Source organism: Benincasa hispida, chromosome 5 (assembly GCF_009727055.1).
Source record: "Benincasa hispida cultivar B227 chromosome 5, ASM972705v1, whole genome shotgun sequence".
In the NCBI taxonomy this organism is placed as follows: domain Eukaryota; kingdom Viridiplantae; phylum Streptophyta; class Magnoliopsida; order Cucurbitales; family Cucurbitaceae; genus Benincasa; species Benincasa hispida.
Window position 1 is genome coordinate 44,120,176 of NC_052353.1, and position 6,439 is coordinate 44,126,614.

Sequence of the window (6,439 nt, forward strand, 5' to 3'; positions counted from 1 at the left end):
TTCGACCTAATCAATTAATTAGTCCAATTTAAACTGATGAACAACATGCAAATTTAAATTGATCTAATTGAATTAAGAACTAGGGCAAAGTTAGGTTGAACATCCAATAGATCAACCTTAATTAAACATTCGGTTGATTTGATCATTAGTTGGTTAGAACAATGCTCATCTAGGTAATTTGCAAGCTACCCCTAACCTAATATTTCTAATTGATCAACAAAAGATTACATGTTATACATTCAATGCCAATCAAAAGCGATAATTAAAGCATTCCCAAACGTCGAATGAAATAATCATAAACATAAGTCAAACAGAATCAAAATCGAAAGTTACAAATCTCTAGTTCGAAATCTCATGAATACATCAAATAGGCAAAAATCCTAACAAACCTAAGCTAGAACAAATACCTTGGCCCATAATAGTCATGGAAAATTCCAAAGTAATGTCTTGATACATTCTTAAACTAAAATAGAAGAAAAGTGGAGAGAAATTGAAGTAGTAGACGGTTGGAATCGTCAGAAATCAAGAATCGCCTGAGCTAGGTGGCTGAACAACAATTTTTAGTTGTAGCCGCAACATTGCAAAACTAGACAAAGCGTTGTAATGCTCTCATCGAAGTGCCACACGTCTGGAGTTTGCAGTGTCATAATATAGCCTACATTTTCAGCTACTACCTTTGAGCATAAGGCAAGCGTCACGACGATGCCCTGCATCCATGTGCTCTGCCTTTTACTGTAGCGATAGGGTTGCGACACTGTGACACTAGGGCATTTTGGTCATTTTTTCTCCTTTGAAGCCCAAATGCTCAAATTACCTCCAATTTGCTTCAAATTAACCTTGTTTAACTCCAAATACTCGATTCTACCTCTTGAGTACTCGATATCAACAAAATAACAAAATAAACACATAAAATCATAGGACAATCCCAAATTAAATGAATCCAAATAGCATATTTTCAATGCTATCAGTTTTGAAGAAACATGTTTCTTTCTTTTGGACTTAATTGAAGCTTAAAGAACTCAAACTGGAACAAAGTTACCATCATCAGAAGAACCTTTCAAATCCCAGTCTTGTGGAGAAGCAGAATTATCCTCAGAGTCAAAGTGATCAGACTTAGACTTTGATGTTTCAAAAGATGCATTGTCAACACTTGTAACATTCACATCTTTCTTGGAAGCCATCTTAGATAAAGAAATATCATCATTAGAATCAGACTCCTTTACATCATGATCACTAGAATCAACCATATCATGATCAAATACACTATCCTTACTAACAGCAGCATACTTTCTTTCATCAACAGAGACATGATCCCTGAGATCAACAACCTCTACATGTTCTATTTCAGGGGGAATGAATGTTTTAGGCACAACACCAACATTTTCAGACACAATTTCAGGAATATTAATTTCAATAGAATTATTCATTGGTACCCAATAAGACACAAAATATTAACATTCACGTTGTTCTCAGTTTCAGATGGCTGACTTTTAGAAGTAACATTTTCAGTAATCAAGGGATGCTTCTGGTTCTGTCGGTGCTTGAAACAATTTAGTCTTTAACAACCTCATCTAAACCTTTCTCATGACACTGTTTTTCAGACCTAGAAGAATCATGCACATTTGACTAAACAACATTTTCAACAGTAGTAGACTTAGACATAACCATACTGACCATATTTTTAGAAACCCTAACCGAACTGAGATCACCCGTATTCATAACAATTTCCCAAGGAGATTGATTAATGGCCAAAAAACTTGCATAGATTTTTATGAACCACTAGATGTGGTTTGGGCATTTTCTGGATGAATTTCTTTACTTCGATCGATAAGATTAGTGATGGTCAAATTAGAAGAACTATTTTTTTTTTTTTTTTACTCTTTTAAAAGGCATTATACTAACGCCTGATCGTCTTCTTTTTGCAATAGGAGGAGGAAACTCAACACCTTTATTTGGTTTAGGAAGACAACAAACTCTTATACCATACTTATGATGGAATACACAAGCATGCAACGGAAGCAAACAGAATCAATAAGCACTCTAATTAAATTAAATTTGAGTTCCAAAGCATGCATATTCAAAAGGGTTTCAAGTTACATATCTTTTGTGATGAAATCTTCAAATCCAAGCTGCTTTTCGCTCCAATTCAGCTCCAAATCGGTCTGTGAACTACCAAGAGATCTTCTCTATTATTCTTGGCTTTGAATTTGAGTGGTGAAATTCAGATTTGAGCGAATTTGGTCAATATTTTTGTGGGTTTGAAAAGAGAAGAAGATGAAGCTTTCACCTGAACAATTTTCTGCAACTTCAGCTTCAATTTTTTCTAATGTCTTCTTCAATTCAGAAGAGTTTTAATTACCCTTAACATGTAACCACTAACTCCAATAAAGAAGCCAATAGTTACTTTAAAATTGTTGTGGAATTATGTGATTAAACATGAAGATTACAACTCATGTTAGAGAAAAGTGTAAATAACCCACTTTCTCCTATTTTTCCATTTTTCAAAATTAATTTCCATAATTAATTCTAAAATTAATAAAATTTAATTTGATTAATTCATAATTAATTAAATTTATTTGATTAATTCATAATTAATCAAATGTTTTATTTTAATTTTCAATTTCTCAAATTGAAATTTAAAATTGGAAATTAATTTGATTTTTAATTAATTAAACATATTTAATAAATTAATCAATTTAATATCAAATATCAAATTAATCACATACTAAATTTTAAACACGAATACTATTCATGTAATTAATATTTAAATCAATAATTTGATTAAACAAACCCTAATTTGATTTTGAACTAATTCAAACTCAAAAACCCTAATTTTAATTTGAACATATTCAAATTGAAATTTAGTTTGAACAATGCAAACTGAAATCATACCAGATTCACTCAATTTAATAATTTAAGGTGTTTATGTTTTACGAGCTAATAGAGGGACCTTATGGACCTACAGATCATGATCTCCAACGATTACGATTAATTGGTTAAACTCTTTAGACTGAATTAATCAATATTCGTTAACTATCGAATTACACCACTATAGCTTGATAGTTGCACTCTCCTTACTATAGATATATTCATGTCCACATGATTTAATCATAACCAGTAAGTCGACCCTTCGCAAGTCGTTCGTAATAACGATTAGGTTAATCTACTGTTTTACCCTCAATATTACGTCTTGTTCCTTAAGTTTCAACTGATCCTCTAATGAACAATTGGTTTATGATCCAATCACTAAACTAAATCCTTTTCGGGCCAGTGAGATGGTGGGGTCCCTTGTTTAAGACCTGGATTCAGTACTTAAAAGAACAACCTTTCTCCTATCCCTAAATCGGGTAGGCGTGAATTCCATCTTATACCCTATGTCCCCAGCTATCTACCTAGTCTTGCCCTTGAAATGGGAGGCTTATTGAGCCGGCACTGTTGTGCTAACCCTTACTCATGCCAATCTAAGGATAATCCTAAATGAACAGGAGTTCATAGTTAGCTCAAGATTAAGGTCGAGTTACCTAGGTCATCTAAGTGAAATAGTCAGTCTTAAACAGTAAACAACGTTAAAAAGTAAGAGTGACTTATTTCTTGGTCCGAACTTATGCAAACTCATTACATAGGATACCCTCACTCCTCATGTCAATACATGAACGAATCTAGATCACTTCATTTGTAGTATCTTTACAGTAATTTGTAGCAACTATAGAGTAGGCCACATCCAATAGTGTTACCAGAATAAGGTAGCCAACCCTAATCATATACTATAGACCATTTTGGCTATTTACTCGAATTTGATCCATCTCTATGTCTCTACATAAAGTTCAAGTATTCATGTAATTGCCATGGATCTTAGTTTGTTGGATTTAGACTTTAAGTATGCAATTTATAGAATCAATAATAAGTTTATTGACTATAGAATATGTTTAACTTTACAAACTGCGAGGTTTAGAACATAAAACCCAACAACTTATTTGTTGAACAAGGTGGAACATTCTTCTTGACTAGCGGCTTTCATCGAACTTTTTCCTGATATCAAACCATTTTGTCTTCAAATGTATGGGTACCTTGATGAGTACTCACTATCATAGTGGGCTTTAAGCAACAAATAAGGATGGAGATGAACAGTTGTTGAAAGAAAATATCTCTGATTGAACTTGAAAGTTTGAAATGAAATAAATGACACCACAACAAATTCAAGTTTGAATTTGAAATTAAACAAAATTTACACATGTCAACCTCCATAATTAATGAAGTAATTAAACACAATAATCAAATGGGCTTAACACTTCTATGGACCCATAGGATTTTGAAAAAGGCCCAGTAGTCTAATTGCTATGATTGAACAACACATAAGCCCAAAGCAGCTCTTAGGGCTTTAAAACGAGCAACATCTAACACCTTTGTAACACTGTCTGCAATTTGATTTTTGGTGCTGATATGTTCCAAAATAATATATTTTTTCTCCACTAAGTAGCGAATAAAATTATGTCTTACGATAATGTGTTTAGTGCGACTGTGCTAAATAAGATTTTTAGATATATTGAGTGCACTCATGTCGTTATAGTAAAGAGTTATGACATCTTGTAGGACATCATACTCTTGTAATATCTATTTCATCCATATTAGTTGAGTGCAACTACTCCCCACGACATTGTATTTAGCTTTGGTTATTGACAAAGAAAAATAGTTTTGTTTCTTGCTAAACCATGAAATAAAGTTGTTGTCTAGAAAGAAGCAACCTCCAGATGTACTTTTCTTGTCTTTAGAGCTTCCAACCCAATCTTTATCACAGTACCCAACCAAGGAGCTACTTGTATCAAAAGTGTATAATAAACCATAATCACTCGTGCCATTGATATATTTGATTATTCTTTTTGCACTAAGCAAGTGACTGTCTTGGGCAGGATTGATATCTAGCACAAACGCCAACAATAAATACAATGGCAGGTCTGTTGGCTATTAAATAGAACAAACATCCAATGATACATCTATACAAACTCTCATTAACTTGAGTTTCATCCGAGTCTTTTGACATTTTAGCATAAGTGGAAGCAAGGGTTCTTTTAACACTAGCCTTCTCAAGGCCAAACTTTTTCAAAATGTTCTTGACATATTTACTTTGAGGGATAAAAATTGCCTCATTCAGTTGTTTAATCTGAAACCCCAGAAAATAGGACAGTTTTCCTACCATGCTCATTTCGAATTCCTTCTGCATTTTTTTCATGAAGAGTTCAACCATCTCTTGTGACATCCCTCCAAACACAATGTCGTCAACATAAATTTGGACAATCGAAATCTTCTCTTGAGATTTTTTCACAAACAAGGTCTTATCAATGCCTTCTCTATTGTAACCATTGTTTACAATAAATTGAGTCAATTGTCCATACTAGGCTCTAGGTACCTATTTGAGTCCATAAAGAGCCTTGTTGAAACGTAAACATAATCAGGATGTGAAGGATCCAAAAATCTTTTAGGCTATTCAACATACACTTCCTTATTCAGATATCCAATCAGAAATGCACTCTTTACATCCATTTGATATAGTTTGAATTTTAAGAGGCAAGATATTCCAAGCAACAATCTGATAGTCTTTAGACGAGCAACTGGGAAAAGGTTTAATCAAAATCCACACATTTTATTTGAGTATACCCCTGAGTAACTAATCTGACTTTAATTCTAGTAACGTTGCCATTCTCATTAGTCTTGTTCTTGAATATCTACTTTGTGCCAATCACATTAATAGACTTTGGTCGAGGGACAAGAGTCCAAACATTATTTCTCATAAAATGTCCAAGCTTTTCTTGCATGACACTAACCCAACATTCATCCTCACAAACTTTTTTAGCGTTCTTTGATTCAACAGGGGAGATGAAGCATATATTATTGATCATCGCTCTTTATTTTTCTTTTTGGTAGTCACCCTTTCTTCAAGATTACCAATGACGTTGCTAGAGGGATGATTCTTACAAACTTTGCTGGATGGGTGTCATTTGTTACTAGTTTTAGCCTGTTTAGAAATTGATTGGTTATTCTCTATAAGTGTTTCAGAATTCATGTTAGATGACATATCACAAGTGATGTTAAGGACATCTATATTGACAAGTGGAAATGTGCTGGAATCTTCTTCCATGGTAGTGGAGCTTAATGGATCTGTAATATCATCAATCATAATATTAATAAACTCCATTACACAACAAGTTCGTTTATTGTAGACATGGTAACCTTGACTATTTGTCGAATATCTAAGAAATATGACTTCATCCGATTTAGAATGCCATTTCCATCTAGCTTCTATATCAACTAGGATGTAATAAGTGCTGCCAAAAATACAGAAGTTTTTCGCATTCAGTTTTCTCTCTCTCCATATTTCATAAATTGTGCTTGAGGTATTGGGATGTAGAACAACTCTGTTGAGAATATGATATGTTGTATTTAA